Genomic DNA, 18,165 nt, shown 5'->3' with positions numbered 1-18,165 from the left:
TTTTTAAGATACTTATTGTCAGATATACTCTTGTGCGGTGAATAGGGGGTGTTGAGTCCAGTTCACTGAGCAAGGAGTAGGTCTTGTCTATTACATATTGAGTTTATGGAACGGTATCTGAGCTAATTTGAAACCCTTGTTTTATGCATCACCCCACCTCACCTTTCCCGTTCAGCAGCCATTGTGTGTTTTCTAAATGTGTGACTCTCTTCTGTCTTGTAATTCAGTTCAAGTGTAGCGATTTTTACATTCCCTCTATAAGTGATAGCTTATGAAACGTGTCTTTTTCTGTGTGACTTATTTCACTTAGAATCGACGTACCTAAATCTACTCATCATGCTGCTACTAGCCTTATGACATTGATTTCATGGCTGTGTGATATTGCATTGTACATAAGGAGCACAACTTCTTTATCCATTTTTCCCTTTCCTGGGATATTTAAGGTATAACGAAGTGGAGGTTCTTGTCAACAGTGCAGCCCTAAACTTTGGGTTGGCTGTGTCTTGCTGATTTTTAGTTTTCCCAATTTATACGCCCATGAGTGGAAGTGCCCTATGCTCTCTAAGCTGTGTTTTTTAGATGTTCAAGGACTCGCCATTCACTTCTCCAGAGTGGCTGTTGGCAATTTATATCCCGCCCATCAGCGTAGCAAGGCTCCCATTTCTCCATGGCCTGTCCTGCATTTTTGGTTTTGACACTTTTTTCAGCATGGCCCTTTTGACCGATGGGAAGCGAGACTTCTTTGTAGCGCTGGTTTGACTTTCCAGGTTGCTTGGTTGGCCAAAAAGGGCGTATGCGTTTTTTGCTGAATATATTCAGGAAGAAACGCATACGCCCTTTTTGGCCAAGGGCATCATTGTCGACGTTTTGCCGCTTTTCATGTGCTTTAAAGGCGATTCGAATCCACCTCCTGAAATCTGTGTCCTGCAATTCTGCCTTGCTTTCAAATCGTCTTCGATGCCTTCCCTCGATATAGTTTTGGACGAGAGTTATCATTTATAACTCTGCAGGTTTGTGAATTGCAGTGCCCCTGAGCTCCATTGTTCAACTCGCTTTTTTGGGAGCTGGCCGCAAAAGCGCAGGATTGCTTCAGGCCCTATTCTGTTTCCGGGGGGCACGCTGAGCCTGTGGTTAATTCTTCTTCCTGATGGGAAAATAGAGTGACCTGTGCCTGTCCCAACACCTAGAGCTTGTCTCACATTGGTTACCCTTCTCCCCGTTCATCCTCAGGACAAATTGCAACCTGTACGGATCAGCAGGTTAAAGGTGCTGATTCTCCAAGCAGGGAGATTGCTAGTAAAGGGGCTGGCATGGCGAACCCGAGCACAAGGAGATGAGAAATGAGGTGCGTTTTAGAAACCTTTCCCAATCACACTGTGTACCAACTTCTGGGTTCCTCATGCATGTTTTCGTTGTAGGAAAATGCCCTTGAACCTGGAGATTTGGGACCCATGGAATGGGTACCACCTAGTATTACTTTAAAGGGTCTGCGTTTGCTCACCCAACCTCACCAAACGTCTCAGCCCCAAGAGTGTCCACCCTTATGTCTCATCCAGCTGTGGGTCTAGATATGGTCAATCCAGGTTGCATCACAGCCCCTGAACGAATTTTGTAAGAATTTCTCTCTCTTTCACTGTCTTTGTTTCATGGGTTTTTAAAAGTAATTTATTTTTGTAATGGGGTTTAGCTGCTTTTCACTGCTGTGTTTATGCCAATTTATACCCACTTGACCAACTTACAGAGAGCTATCAATACATAGGTTTTAAGATACTTATTGTCAGATATACTCTTGTGCGGTGAATAGGGGGTGTTGAGTCCAGTTCACTGAGCAAGGAGTAGGTCTTGTCTATTACATATTGGGTTTATGGAATGGTATCTGAGCTAATTTGAAACCCTTGTTTTATGCATCACCCCACCTCACCTTTCCCGTTCAGCAGCCATGGTGTGTTTTCCATATGTGTGACTCTGTTCTGTCTCGTAATTCAGTTCAAGTGTAGCAATTTTTGCATTCCCTCTATAAGTGATAGCTTATGAAACGTGTCTTTTTCTGTGTGACTTATTTCACTTAGAATCGTCATACCTAAATCCACTCATCATGCTGCTACTAGCCTTATGACATTGATTTCATGGCTGTGTGATATTCCATTGTACATAAGGAGCACAACTTCTTTATCCATTTTTCCCTTTCCTGGGATATTTAAGGTGTAACGAAGTGGAGGTTCTTGTCAACAGAGCAGCCCTAAACTTTGGGGTGCCTGTGCCTTGCTGATTTTTAGTTTTCCCAATTTATACGCCCATGAGTGGAAGTGCCCTATGCTCTCTAAGCTGCGTTTCTTAGATGTTCCAGGACACGCCGTACACTTCTCCAGAGTGGCTGTTGGCAATTTACGTCCCGCCCATCAGCATAGCAAGGCTCCCATTTCTCCATGGCCTGTCCTGCATTTCTGGTTTGACACTTTTTTCAGCATGGCCCTTTTGACCGATGGGAAGCGAGACTTCTTTGTAGCGCTGATTTGACTTTCCAGGTTCCTTGGTTGGCCAAAAACGGCGTATGCGTTTTTTCCTGAATATATTCAGGAAAAAACGCATACGCCCTTTTTGGCCAAGGGCATCATTGTCGACGTGTTGCCCCTTTTCATGTGCTTTAGAGGCGATTCGAATCTACATCCTGAAATCTGTTTCCTGCAATTCTGCCTTGCTTTCAAATCGTCTTCGTTGCCTTCCCTCAATATATTTGTGGACGAGAGTTATCATTTATAACTCTGCAGGTTTGTGAATTACAGTGCCCCGGAGCTCCATTGTTCAACTCGCTTTTTTGGGAACTGGCCGCAAAAGCGCAGGATTGCTTCAGGCCCTATTCTGGATCCGGGTGGCAGGCTGAGCCCGTGGTTAATTCTTCTTCCTGATGGGAAAATAGAGTGACCTGTGCCTGTCCCATTACCTAGAGCTAGTCTCTCAATGGTTCCACCTCTTCCCGTTCATCCTCAGGACAAATTGCAACCAGTGCGGAACAGCAGGTTAAAGGTTCTGATTCTCCAAAGAGGGAGATTTCTAGTAAAGCGGCAGGAATGGCGAACCCCTGCACTGGGAGATGAGAAATGAGGTGCGTTTTAGAAACCTTTCCCGATCACACGGTGTACCAACTTCTGGGTTACTCATGCATGTTTTCGATGTAGGAAGATGCCCTTGAACCTGGAGATTTGGGACCCATGGGATGGGTACCACCTAGTATTACTTTAAAGGGTCTGTGTTTGCTCACCCAACCTCACCAAACGTCTCAGCCCCAAGAGTGTCCACCCTTATGTCTCATCCAGCTGTGGGTCTAGATATGGTCAATCCAGGTTGCATCACAGCCCCTGAACGAATATTGTAAGAATTTCTCTAACTTTCACTGTCTTTGTTTCATGGGTTTTTAAAAGTAATTTATTTTTATAATGGGGTATAGCTGCTTTTCACTGCTGTGTATATGCCGCTTTAGACCCAGTTGACTCACTTACACAGAGATATCAATACATAGGTTTTAAGATTCTTACTAGTGAGATATATTCTTGTGTGGTGAATAGGGGGTGTTGAGTCCAGTTCACTGAGCAAGGAGTAGGATTTGTCTATTACATATTGGGTTTATTGAACGGTACCTGAGGTAATTTGAAACCCTTGTTTTATGCATCACCCCACCTCACCTTTCCCGTTCAGCAGCCATAGTGTGTTTTCTAAATGTGTGACTCTCTTCTGTCTTGTAATTCAGTTCAAGTGTAGCGATTTTTACATTCCCTCTATAAGTGATAGCTTATGAAACGTGTCTTTTTCTGTGTGACTTATTTCACTTAGAATCGACGTACCTAAATCTACTCATCATGCTGCTACTAGCCTTATGACATTGATTTCATGGCTGTGTGATATTGCATTGTACATAAGGAGCACAACTTCTTTATCCATTTTTCCCTTTCCTGGGATATTTAAGGTATAACGAAGTGGAGGTTCTTGTCAACAGTGCAGCCCTAAACTTTGGGTTGGCTGTGTCTTGCTGATTTTTAGTTTTCCCAATTTATACGCCCATGAGTGGAAGTGCCCTATGCTCTCTAAGCTGTGTTTTTTAGATGTTCAAGGACTCGCCATTCACTTCTCCAGAGTGGCTGTTGGCAATTTATATCCCGCCCATCAGCGTAGCAAGGCTCCCATTTCTCCATGGCCTGTCCTGCATTTTTGGTTTTGACACTTTTTTCAGCATGGCCCTTTTGATCGATGGGAAGCGAGACTTCTTTGTAGCGCTGGTTTGACTTTCCAGGTTGCTTGGTTGGCCAAAAAGGGCGTATGCGTTTTTTCCTGAATATATTCAGGAAAAAACGCATACGCCCTTTTTGGCCAAGGGCATCATTGTCGACGTTTTGCCGCTTTTCATGTGCTTTAAAGGCGATTCGAATCTACCTCCTGAAATCTGTTTCCTGCAATTCTGCCTTGCTTTCAAATCGTCTTCGATGCCTTCCCTCGATATAGTTTTGGACGAGAGTTATCATTTATAACTCTGCAGGTTTGTGAATTGCAGTGCCCCTGAGCTCCATTGTTCAACTCGCTTTTTTGGGAGCTGGCCGCAAAAGCGCAGGATTGCTTCAGGCCCTATTCTGTTTCCGGGGGGCACGCTGAGCCTGTGGTTAATTCTTCTTCCTGATGGGAAAATAGAGTGACCTGTGCCTGTCCCAACACCTAGAGCTTGTCTCACATTGGTTACCCTTCTCCCCGTTCATCCTCAGGACAAATTGCAACCTGTACGGATCAGCAGGTTAAAGGTGCTGATTCTCCAAGCAGGGAGATTGCTAGTAAAGCGGCTGGAATGGCGAACCCGAGCACAAGGAGATGAGAAATGAGGTGCGTTTTAGAAACCTTTCCCAATCACACTGTGTACCAACTTCTGGGTTCCTCATGCATGTTTTCGTTGTAGGAAGATGCCCTTGAACCTGGAGATTTGGGACCCATGGGATGGGTACCACCTAGTATTACTTTAAAGGGTCTGCGTTTGCTCACCCAACCTCACCAAACGTCTCAGCCCCAAGAGTGTCCACCCTTATGTCTCATCCAGCTGTGGGTCTAGATATGGTCAATCCAGGTTGCATCACAGCCCCTGAACGAATTTTGTAAGAATTTCTCTCTCTTTCACTGTCTTTGTTTCATGGGTTTTTAAAAGTAATTTATTTTTGTAATGGGGTTTAGCTGCTTTTCACTGCTGTGTTTATGCCAATTTATACCCACTTGACCAACTTACAGAGAGCTATCAATACATAGGTTTTAAGATACTTATTGTCAGATATACTCTTGTGCGGTGAATAGGGGGTGTTGAGTCCAGTTCACTGAGCAAGGAGTAGGTCTTGTCTATTACATATTGGGTTTATGGAATGGTATCTGAGCTAATTTGAAACCCTTGTTTTATGCATCACCCCACCTCACCTTTCCCGTTCAGCAGCCATGGTGTGTTTTCCATATGTGTGACTCTGTTCTGTCTCGTAATTCAGTTCAAGTGTAGCAATTTTTACATTCCCTCTATAAGTGATAGCTTATGAAACGTGTCTTTTTCTGTGTGACTTATTTCACTTAGAATCGTCATACCTAAATCCACTCATCATGCTGCTACTAGCCTTATGACATTGATTTCATGGCTGTGTGATATTCCATTGTACATAAGGAGCACAACTTCTTTATCCATTTTTCCCTTTCCTGGGATATTTAAGGTGTAACGAAGTGGAGGTTCTTGTCAACAGAGCAGCCCTAAACTTTGGGGTGCCTGTGCCTTGCTGATTTTTAGTTTTCCCAATTTATACGCCCATGAGTGGAAGTGCCCTATGCTCTCTAAGCTGCGTTTCTTAGATGTTCCAGGACACGCCGTACACTTCTCCAGAGTGGCTGTTGGCAATTTACGTCCCGCCCATCAGCATAGCAAGGCTCCCATTTCTCCATGGCCTCTCCTGCATTTCTGGTTTGACACTTTTTTCAGCATGGCCCTTTTGACCGATGGGAAGCGAGACTTCTTTGTAGCGCTGATTTGCCTTTCCAGGTTCCTTGGTTGGCCAAAAACGGCGTATGCGTTTTTTCCTGAATATATTCAGGAAAAAACGCATATGCCCTTTTTGTCCAAGGGCATCATTGTCGACGTGTTGCCCCTTTTCATGTGCTTTAGAGGCGATTCAAATCTACATCCTGAAATCTGTTTCCTGCAATTCTGCCTTGCTTTCAAATCGTCTTCGTTGCCTTCCCTCAATATATTTGTGGACGAGAGTTATCATTTATAACTCTGCAGGTTTGTGAATTACAGTGCCCCGGAGCTCCATTGTTCAACTCGCTTTTTTGGGAACTGGCCGCAAAAGCGCAGGATTGCTTCAGGCCCTATTCTGGATCCGGGTGGCAGGCTGAGCCCATGGTTAATTCTTCTTCCTGATGGGAAAATAGAGTGACCTGTGCCTGTCCCATTACCTAGAGCTAGTCTCTCAATGGTTCCACCTCTTCCCGTTCATCCTCAGGACAAATTGCAACCAGTGCGGAACAGAAGGTTAAAGGTTCTGATTCTCCAAAGAGGGAGATTGCTAGTAAAGCGGCAGGAATGGCGAACTTGAGTACAAGGAGATGAGAAATGAGGTGCGTTTTAGAAACCTTTCCCGCTCACACGGTGTACCAACTTCTGGGTTTCTCATGCATGTTTTCGATGTAGGAAGATGCCCTTGTACCTGGAGATTTGGGACCCAATGGATGGGTACCATGCAGTATTATTTAAAGGGTCTGTGTTTGCTCACCCAACCTCACCAAACCTCTCAGCCCCAAGAGTGTCCACCCTTGTGTCTCATCCAGCTGTGGTTCTATATATGGTCAATCCAGGTTGCATCACAGACCCTGAACGAATTTTGTAAGAATTTCTCTCACTTTCACTGTCTTTGTTTCATGCATTTTTAAAAGTAATTTTTTTTATAATGGGGTTTAGCTGCTTTTCACTGCTGCGTTCATGCCGCTTTACACCCACTTGACTCACTTACACAGAGATATCAATACATAGATTTTAACGTTCTTACTAGTCAGATATACTCTTGTGCGGTGAATAGGGGGTGGTGAGTCCAGTTCACTTAGCAAGGAGTAGGTCTTGTGTATTACATATTGGGTTTATGGAACGGTATCTGAGCTAATTTATAACCCTTGATTTATGCATCACTCCACCTCACCTTACCCGTTCTGCAGCCATAGTGTGTTTTCTAAATGTGTGACTCTGTTGTGTCTTGTAATTCAGTTCAAGTGTAGCGATTTTTACATTCCCTCTATAAGTGATAGCTTATGAAACGTGTCTTTTTCTGTGTGTCTTATTTCACTTAGAATCGTCGTACCTAAATCCACTCATCATGCTCCTACTAGCCTTATGACATTGATTTCATGACTGTGTGATATTCCATTGTACATAAGGAGCACAACTTCTTTATCCATTTTTCCCTTTCCTCGGATATTTAAGGTGTAACGAAGTGGAGGTTCTTGTCAACAGAGCAGCCCTAAACTTTGGGGTGCCTGTGTCTTGCTGATTTTTAGTTTTCCCAATTTATACGCCCATGAGTGGAAATGCCCTATGCTCTCTAAGCTGTGTTTTTTAGATGTTCCAGGACACACCGTTCACTTCTGCAGAGTGGCAATTGGCAATTTACATCCCGTCCATTAGCGTAGCAAGGCTCCCATTTCTCCATGGCCTGTCCTGCATTTTTGGTTTTGACAATGTTTTCAGCATGGCCCTTTTGACCGATGGGAAGCGAGACTTCTTTGTAGCGCTGGTTTGCCTTTCCAGGTTGGTTGGTTGGCCAAAAAGGGCGTATGCGTTTTTTCCTGAATATATTCAGGAAAAAACGCATACGCCCTTTTTGGCCAAGGGCATCATTGTCGACGTTTTGCCTCTTTTCATGGGCTTTAAAGGCGATTCGAATCTACCTCCTGAAATCTGTTTCCTGCAATTCTGCGTTGCTTTCAAATCGTCTTCGTTGCCTGCCCTCAATATAGTTTTGGACGAGAGTTATCATTTATAACTCTGCAGGTTTGTGAATTGCAGTGCCCCTGAGCTCCATTGTTCAACTCGCTTTTTTGGGAGCTGGCCGCAAAAGCGCAGGATTGCTTCAGGCCCTATTCTGGTTGCGGGGTCAGGCTGAGCCTGTGGTTAATTCTTCTTCCTGATGGGAAAATAGAGTGACCTGTGCCTGTCCCAAAACCTAGAGCTAGTCTCACATTGGTTCCCCTTCTCCCCGTTCATCCTCAGGACAAATTGCAACCTGTACGGAACGGCAGGTTAAAGGTGCTGATTCTCAAAGCAGGGAGATTGCTAGTAAAGCGCTGCAATGGTGAACCCGAGCAAAAGGAGATGAGAAATGAGGTGCGTTTTAGAAACCTTTCCCAATCACACGGTGTATAAACTTCTGGGTTCCTCATGCATGTTTTCGATGTAGGAAGATGCCCTTGAATCTGGAGATTTGGGACCCATGGGATGGGTACCATGTAGTATTACTTTAAAGGGTCTGCGTTTGCTCACCCAACCTCACCAAACCTCTCAGCCCCAAGAGTGTCCACCCTTATGTCTCATCCAGCTGTGGGTCTAGATATGGTCAATCCAGGTTGCATCACAGCCCCTGAACGAATATTGTAAGAATTTCTCTAACTTTCACTGTCTTTGTTTCATGGGTTTTTAAAAGTAATTTATTTTTATAATGGGGTATAGCTGCTTTTCACTGCTGTGTATATGCCGCTTTAGACCCAGTTGACTCACTTACACAGAGATATCAATACATAGGTTTTAAGATTCTTACTAGTGAGATATATTCTTGTGTGGTGAATAGGGGGTGTTGAGTCCAGTTCACTGACCAAGGAGTAGGATTTGTCTATTACATATTGGGTTTATGGAACGGTACCTGAGGTAATTTGAAACCCTTGTTTTATGCATCACCCCACCTCACCTTTCCCGTTCAGCAGCCATAGTGTGTTTTCTATATGTGTGACTCTGTTCTGTTTTGTAATTCAGTTCAAGTGTAGCGATTTTTACATTCCCTCTATTAGTGATATCTTATGATAGGTGTCTTTTTCTGCGTGACTTATTTCACTTAGAATCGTCGTACCTAAATCCACTCATCATGCTGCTACTAGCCTTATGGCATCGAATTCATGGCTTTGTGATATTTCATTGTACATAAGGAGCACAACTTCTTTATCCATTTTTCTCTTTCCTGGGATATTTAAGGTGTAACGAACTGGACGTTCTTTTCAACAGAGCAGTCCTAAACTTTGGGGTGCCTGTGTCTTGCTGATTTTTAGTTTCCCCAATTTACACGCCCATGAGTGGAAGTGCCCTATGCTCTCTAAGCTGTGTTTTTTAGATGTTCCTGGACACACCGTTCACTTCTGCAGAGTGGCTATTGGCAATTTACATCCCGCCCATCAGCGTAGCAAGGACCCCATTTCCCCATGGCCTATCCTGCATTTCAGGTTTTTACACTTTTTTCAGCATGGCCCTTTTGACCTATTGGAAGCGAGACTTCTTTGTAGCGCTGATTTGCATTTCCAGGTTTCTTGGTTGGCCAAAAAGGGCGTATGCGCTTTTTCCTGAATATATTCAGGAATAAACGCATACGCCCTTTTTGGCCAAGGGCATCATTGTCCACGTTTTGCCTCTTTTCATGTGCTTTAGAGGCGATTCGAATCTACCTCCTGAAATCTGTTTCCTGCAATTCTGCCTTGCTTTCAAATCGTCTTCGTTGCCTTCCCTCAATGTATTTGTGAACGAGAGTTATCATTTATAACTCTGCAAGTTTGTGAATTGCAGTGCCCCTGAGCTCCATTGTTCAATTCGCTTTTTTGGGAGCTGGCCGCAAAAGCGCAGGATTGCTTCAGGCCCTATTCTGGTTCCGGACGGCAGGCTGAGCACGTGGTTAATTCTTCTTCCTGATGGGAAAATAGAGTGACCTGTGCCTGTCCCAACACCTAGAGCTAGTCTCTCATTGGTTCCCCTTCTTCCCGTTCATCCTCAGGACAAATCGCAACCTGTACGGAACAGCAGGTAAAGGTGCTGATTCTCCAAGGAGGGAGATTTCTAGTAAAGCGGCTGGAATGGCGAACCCCTGCACAGGGAGATGAGAAATGAGGTGCGTTTTAGAAACCTTTCCCGATCACACGGTGTACCAACTTCTGGGTTTCTCATGCATGTTTTCAATGTAGGAAGATGCCCTTGAACCTGGAGATTTGGGACCCATGGGATGGGTACCATGCAGTATTACTTTAAAGGGTCTGCATTTGCTCACTCAAGCTCACCAAACCTCTGTGCCCCAAGAGTGTCCACCCTTATGTCTCATCCAGCTGTGGGTCTAGATATGGTCAATCCAGGTTGCATCACATCCCCTGAACTAATTTTTTAAGAATTTCTCTCTCTTTCAACCTTTGATTCATGGGTTTTTAAAAGTAATTTATTTTTATAATGGGGTTTAGCTGCTTTTCACTGCTGTGTTTATGCCAATTTACACCCACATGACTCACTTACAGAGAGCTATAAATACATAGTTTTTAAGATACTTATTGTCAGATATACTCTTGTGCGGTGAATAGGGGGTGTTGAGTCCAGTTCACTGAGCAAGGAGTAGGTCTTGTCTATTACATATTGAGTTTATGGAACGGTATCTGAGCTAATTTGAAACCCTTGTTTTATGCATCACCCCACCTCACCTTTCCCGTTCAGCAGCCATTGTGTGTTTTCTAAATGTGTGACTCTCTTCTGTCTTGTAATTCAGTTCAAGTGTAGCGATTTTTACATTCCCTCTATAAGTGATAGCTTATGAAACGTGTCTTTTTCTGTGTGACTTATTTCACTTAGAATCGACGTACCTAAATCTACTCATCATGCTGCTACTAGCCTTATGACATTGATTTCATGGCTGTGTGATATTGCATTGTACATAAGGAGCACAACTTCTTTATCCATTTTTCCCTTTCCTGGGATATTTAAGGTATAACGAAGTGGAGGTTCTTGTCAACAGTGCAGCCCTAAACTTTGGGTTGGCTGTGTCTTGCTGATTTTTAGTTTTCCCAATTTATACGCCCATGAGTGGAAGTGCCCTATGCTCTCTAAGCTGTGTTTTTTAGATGTTCAAGGACTCGCCATTCACTTCTCCAGAGTGGCTGTTGGCAATTTATATCCCGCCCATCAGCGTAGCAAGGCTCCCATTTCTCCATGCCCTGTCCTGCATTTTTGGTTTTGACACTTTTTTCAGCATGGCCCTTTTGATCGATGGGAAGCGAGACTTCTTTGTAGCGCTGGTTTCACTTTCCAGGTTGCTTGGTTGGCCAAAAAGGGCGTATGCGTTTTTTCCTGAGTATATTCAGGAAAAAACGCATACGCCCTTTTTGGCCAAGGGCATCATTGTCGACGTTTTGCCGCTTTTCATGTGCTTTAAAGGCGATTCGAATCTACCTCCTGAAATCTGTTTCCTGCAATTCTGCCTTGCTTTCAAATCGTCTTCGATGCCTTCCCTCGATATAGTTTTGGACGAGAGTTATCATTTATAACTCTGCAGGTTTGTGAATTGCAGTGCCCCTGAGCTCCATTGTTCAACTCGCTTTTTTGGGAGCTGGCCGCAAAAGCGCAGGATTGCTTCAGGCCCTATTCTGTTTCCGGGGGGCACGCTGAGCCTGTGGTTAATTCTCCTTCCTGATGGGAAAATAGAGTGACCTGTGCCTGTCCCAACACCTAGAGCTTGTCTCACATTGGTTACCCTTCTCCCCGTTCATCCTCAGGACAAATTGCAACCTGTACGGATCAGCAGGTTAAAGGTGCTGATTCTCCAAGCAGGGAGATTGCTAGTAAAGCGGCTGGAATGGCGAACCCGAGCACAAGGAAATGAGAAATGAGGTGCGTTTTAGAAACCTTTCCCAATCACACTGTGTACCAACTTCTGGGTTCCTCATGCATGTTTTCGTTGTAGGAAGATGCCCTTGAACCTGAAGATTTGGGACCCATGGGATGGGTACCACCTAGTATTACTTTAAAGGGTCTGCGTTTGCTCACCCAACCTCACCAAACGTCTCAGCCCCAAGAGTGTCCACCCTTATGTCTCATCCAGCTGTGGGTCTAGATATGGTCAATCCAGGTTGCATCACAACCCCTGAACGAATTTTGTAAGAATTTCTCTCTCTTACACTGTCTTTGTTTCATGGGTTTTTAAAAGTAATTTATTTTTGTAATGGGGTTTAGCTGCTTTTCACTGCTGTGTTTATGCCAATTTATACCCACTTGACCAACTTACAGAGAGCTATCAATACATAGGTTTTAAGATACTTATTGTCAGATATACTCTTGTGCGGTGAATAGGGGGTGTTGAGTCCAGTTCACTGAGCAAGGAGTAGGTCTTGTCTATTACATATTGGGTTTATGGAATGGTATCTGAGCTAATTTGAAACCCTTGTTTTATGCATCACCCCACCTCACCTTTCCCGTTCAGCAGCCATGGTGTGTTTTCCATATGTGTGACTCTGTTCTGTCTCGTAATTCAGTTCAAGTGTAGCAATTTTTGCATTCCCTCTATAAGTGATAGCTTATGAAACGTGTCTTTTTCTGTGTGACTTATTTCACTTAGAATTGTCATACCTAAATCCACTCATCATGCTGCTACTAGCCTTATGACATTGATTTCATGGCTGTGTGATATTCCATTGTACATAAGGACCACAACTTCTTTATCCATTTTTCCCTTTCCTGGGATATTTAAGGTGTAACGAAGTGGAGGTTCTTGTCAACAGAGCAGCCCTAAACTTTGGGGTGCCTGTGCCTTGCTGATTTTTAGTTTTCCCAATTTATACGCCCATGAGTGGAAGTGCCCTATGCTCTCTAAGCTGCGTTTCTTAGATGTTCCAGGACACGCCGTACACTTCTCCAGAGTGGCTGTTGGCAATTTACGTCCCGCCCATCAGCATAGCAAGGCTCCCATTTCTCCATGGCCTGTCCTGCATTTCTGGTTTGACACTTTTTTCAGCATGGCCCTTTTGACCGATGGGAAGCGAGACTTCTTTGTAGCGCTGATTTGCCTTTCCAGGTTCCTTGGTTGGCCAAAAACGGCGTATGCGTTTTTTCCTGAATATATTCAGGAAAAACGCATACGCCCTTTTTGGCCAAGGGCATCATTGTCGACGTGTTGCCCCTTTTCATGTGCTTTAGAGGCGATTCGAATCTACATCCTGAAATCTGTTTCCTGCAATTCTGCCTTGCTTTCAAATCGTCTTCGTTGCCTTCCCTCAATATATTTGTGGACGAGAGTTATCATTTATAACTCTGCAGGTTTGTGAATTACAGTGCCTGGAGCTCCATTGTTCAACTCGCTTTTTTGGGAACTGGCCGCAAAAGCGCAGGATTGCTTCAGGCCCTATTCTGGATCCGGGTGGCAGGCTGAGCCCGTGGTTAATTCTTCTTCCTGATGGGAAAATAGAGTGACCTGTGCCTGTCCCATTACCTAGAGCTAGTCTCTCAATGGTTCCACCTCTTCCCGTTCATCCTCAGGACAAATTGCAACCAGTGCGGAACAGCAGGTTAAAGGTTCTGATTCTCCAAAGAGGGAGATTTCTAGTAAAGCGGCAGGAATGGCGAACCCCTGCACTGGGAGATGAGAAATGAGGTGCGTTTTAGAAACCTTTCCCGATCACACGGTGTACCAACTTCTGGGTTTCTCATGCATGTTTTCGATGTAGGAAGATGCCCTTGAACCTGGAGATTTGGGACCCATGGGATGGGTACCACCTAGTATTACTTTAAAGGGTCTGTGTTTGCTCACCCAACCTCACCAAACGTCTCAGCCCCAAGAGTGTCCACCCTTATATCTCATCCAGCTGTGGGTCTAGATATGGTCAATCCAGGTTGCATCACAGCCCCTGAACGAATATTGTAAGAATTTCTCTAACTTTCACTGTCTTTGTTTCATGGGTTTTTAAAAGTAATTTATTTTTATAATGGGGTATAGCTGCTTTTCACTGCTGTGTATATGCCGCTTTAGACCCAGTTGACTCACTTACACAGAGATATCAATACATAGGTTTTAAGATTCTTACTAGTGAGATATATTCTTGTGTGGTGAATAGGGGGTGTTGAGTCCAGTTCACTGAGCAAGGAGTAGGATTTGTCTATTACATATTGGGTTTATTGAACGGTACCTGAGGTAATTTGAAACCCTTGTTTTATGCATCACCCCACCTCACCTTTCCCGTTCAGCAGCCATAGTGTGTTTTCTAAATGTGTGACTCTCTTCTGTCTTGTAATTCAGTTCAAGTGTAGCGATTTTTACATTCCCTCTATAAGTGATAGCTTATGAAACGTGTCTTTTTCTGTGTGACTTATTTCACTTAGAATCGACGTACCTAAATCTACTCATCATGCTGCTACTAGCCTTATGACATTGATTTCATGGCTGTGTGATATTGCATTGTACATAAGGAGCACAACTTCTTTATCCATTTTTCCCTTTCCTGGGATATTTAAGGTATAACGAAGTGGAGGTTCTTGTCAACAGTGCAGCCCTAAACTTTGGGTTGGCTGTGTCTTGCTGATTTTTAGTTTTCCCAATTTATACGCCCATGAGTGGAAGTGCCCTATGCTCTCTAAGCTGTGTTTTTTAGATGTTCAAGGACTCGCCATTCACTTCTCCAGAGTGGCTGTTGGCAATTTATATCCCGCCCATCAGCGTAGCAAGGCTCCCATTTCTCCATGGCTTGTCCTGCATTTCTGGTTTTGACACTTTTTTCAGCATGGCCCTTTTGAGCGATCGGAAGCAAGACATCTTTCTAGCGTTGATTGGCCTTTCCAGGTTGCTTGGTTGGCCAAAAAGGGCGTATGCGTTTTTTTCTGAATATATTCAGGAAAAAACGCATGCGCCCTTTTTAGCGAATGGCATCATTGTCGAAGTTTAGCCACTTTTCATGTGCTTTAAAGGTGCTTCGAATCTACGTCCTGAAATCTGTTTCCTGCAATTCTCCCTTGCTTTCAAATCGTCTTCGTTGCCTTCCCTCAATATATTTTTGGTCGAGAGTTATCATTTATAACTCTGCAGTTTTGTGAATTGCAGTGCCCCTGAGCTCCATTTTTCAACTCGCTTTTTTGGGAGCTGGCCTCAAAAGCGCAGGATTGCTTCAGCCCCTATTCTGGTTCCTGGTGGCAGGCTGAGCCCGTGGTTAATTCTTCTTCCTGATGGGAAAATAGAGTGACCTGTGCCTGTCCCAATACCTAGAGATAGTCTCTAATTGGTTCCCCCTCTTCCCGTTCATCATCAGGACAAATTGCAACCAGTTCGGAACAGCAGGTTAAAGGTGCTGATTCTCCAAGGAGGGAGATTGCTAGTAAAGAGGCTGGAATGGCAAACCCGAGCACAAGGAGATGAGAAATGAGGTGCGTTTTAGAAACCTTTCCCGATCACACGGTGTACCAACATCTGGGTTTCTCATGCATGTTTTCGATGTAGAAAGATGCCCTTGAACCTGGAGATTTGGGACCCATGGGATGGGTACCATGCAGTATTACTTTAAAGGGTCTGCGTTTGCTCACCCAACCTCACCAAACCTCTCAGCCCCAAGCGTTTGAACCCTTATGTCTCATCCAGCTGTGGGTCTAGATATGATCAATCCAGGTTGCATCACAGCCCTTGAACGAATTTTGTAAGAATTTCTCTCTCTTTCACTGTCTTTGTTTCATGGGTTTTTAAAAGTAATTTATTTTTATAAGGGGGTTTAGCTGCTTTTCACTGCTGTGTTTATGCCGCTTTACACCCACTTGACTCACTTACACAGAGATATCAATACATAGGTTTTAACGTTCTTACTACTGAGATATATTCTTGTGCGGTGAATAGGGGGTGTTGAGTCCAGTTCACTGAGCAAGGAGTAGGTCTTGTCTATTACATATTGGGTTTATGGAACGGTATCTGAGCTAATTTGAAACCATTGTTTTATGCATCACCCCACCTCACCTTACCCGTTCAGCAGCCATAGTGTGTTTTCTAAATGTGTGACTGTTCTGTCTTGTAATTCAGGTCAAGTGCAGCGATTTTTACATTCCCTCTATAACTGATAGCTTATGAAACGTGTCTTTTTCTGTGTGACTTATTTCACTTAGAATCGTCGTACCTAAATCCACTCATCATGCTGCTACTAGCCTTATGACATTGATTTCATGGCTGTGGGATATTCCATTGTGCATAAAGAGCACAACTTCTTTATCCATTTTTCCCTTTCCTGGGATATTTAAGGTGTAACGAAGTGGAGGTTCTTGTCAACAGAGCAGCCCTAAACTTTGACGTGCCTGTGTCTTGCGGATTTTTAGTTTTCCCTATTTATACGCCCATGAGTGGAAGTGCCCTATGCTCTCTTAGCTGTGTTTTTTAGATGTTCCAGGACACGCCGTACACTTCTCCAGATTGGCTGTTGGCAATTTACATCCCGCCCATCAGCGTAGCAAGGCTCCCATTTCTGCATGGCCTGTCCTGCATTTCTGTTTTTGACACTTTTTTCAGCATGGCCCTTTTGACCGATGGGAAGCGAGACTTCTTTGTAGTGCTGATTTGCTTTCCAGGTTGCTTGGTTGGCCAAATACGGCGTATGCGTTTTTTCCTGAATATATTCAGGAAAAAACGCATACGCCCTTTTTGTCCAAGGGCATCATTGTCGACGTTTTGCCGCTTTTCATGTGCTTTAGGGGCGATTCGAATCTACCTCCTGAAATCTGTTTCCTGCAATTCTGCCTTGCTTTCAAATCATCTTCGTTGCCTTCCCTGGATATATTTGTGGACGAGAGTTATCATTTATAACTCTGCAGGTTTGTGAATTGCAGTGCCCCTTAGCTCCATTTTTCAACTCGCTTTTTTGGGAGCTGGCCGCAAATGCGCAGGATTCCTTCAGGCCCTATTCTACTTCCGGGGGGCAGGCTGAGCCCGTGGTTAATTCTTCTTCCTGATGGGAAAGTAGAGTAACCTGTGCCTGTCCCAATACCTAGAGCTAGTCTCTCATTGGTTCCCCCTCTTCCCGTTCATCCTCAGGACAAATTACAACCTGTACGGAACAGCACGTTAAAGGTGCTGATTCTCCAAGGAGGGCGATTGCTAGTAAAGCGGCTGGAATGGCGAACCCGAGCACAAGGAGATGAGAAATGAGGTGCCTTTTAGAGACCTTTCCCGATCACAAGGTGTACCAACTTCTGGGTTTCTCATGCATGTTTTCAATGTAGGAAGATGCCCTTGAACCTGGAGATTTGGGACCCATGGGATGGGTACCATGCAGTATTACTTTAAAGGGTCTGCGTTTGCTCACCCAACCTCACCATAACTCTCAGCCCCAAGAGTGTCCACCCTTATGTCTCATCCAGCTGTGGGTCTAGATATGGCCAATCCAGGTTGCATCACAGACCCTGAACGAATTTGTAAGAATTTCTCTCTCTTTCACTCTTTGTTTCATGGGTTTTTAAAAGTAATTTATTTTTATAATGGGGTTTAGCTGCTTTTCACTGCTGTGTTTATGCCGCTTTACACCCACTTGTCACTCTTACATAAAGCTATCAATACATAGGTTTTAAGATTCTTACTAGTCAGATATATTCTTGTGCGGTGAATAGGGGGTGTTGAGTCCAGTTCACTGAGCAAGGAGTAGGTCTTGTCTATTACATATTGGGTTTATGGAACGGTATCTGAGCTAATTTATAACCCTTGATTTATGCATCACCCCACCTCACCTTACCCGTTCAGCAGCCATAGTGTGTTTTCTAAATGTGTGACTCTGTTGTGTCTTGTAATTCAGTTCAAGTGTAGCGATTTTTACATTCCTTCTATAAATGATAGCTTATGAAACGTGTCTTTTTCTGTGTGTCTTATTTCACTTAGAATCGTCATACCTAAATCCACTCATCATGCTCCTACTAGCCTTATGACATTGATTTCATGACTGTGTGATATTCCATTGTACATAAGGACCACAACTTCTTTATCCATTTTTCCCTTTCCTCGGATATTTAAGGTGTAACGAAGTGGAGGTTCTTGTCAACAGAGCAGCCCTAATCTTTGGGGTGCCTGTGCCTTGCTGATTTTTAGTTTTCCCAATTTATAGGCCCATGAGTGGAAGTGCCCTATGCTCTCTAAGCTGTGTTTTTTAGATGTTCCA

The sequence above is a fragment of the Eschrichtius robustus genome, chromosome 4, assembly GCF_028021215.1.
Source record: "Eschrichtius robustus isolate mEscRob2 chromosome 4, mEscRob2.pri, whole genome shotgun sequence".
Taxonomy (NCBI): domain Eukaryota; kingdom Metazoa; phylum Chordata; class Mammalia; order Artiodactyla; family Eschrichtiidae; genus Eschrichtius; species Eschrichtius robustus.
The sequence above is the reverse complement of the archived record's forward strand: the minus strand, read 5'-3'. Positions refer to the sequence as shown.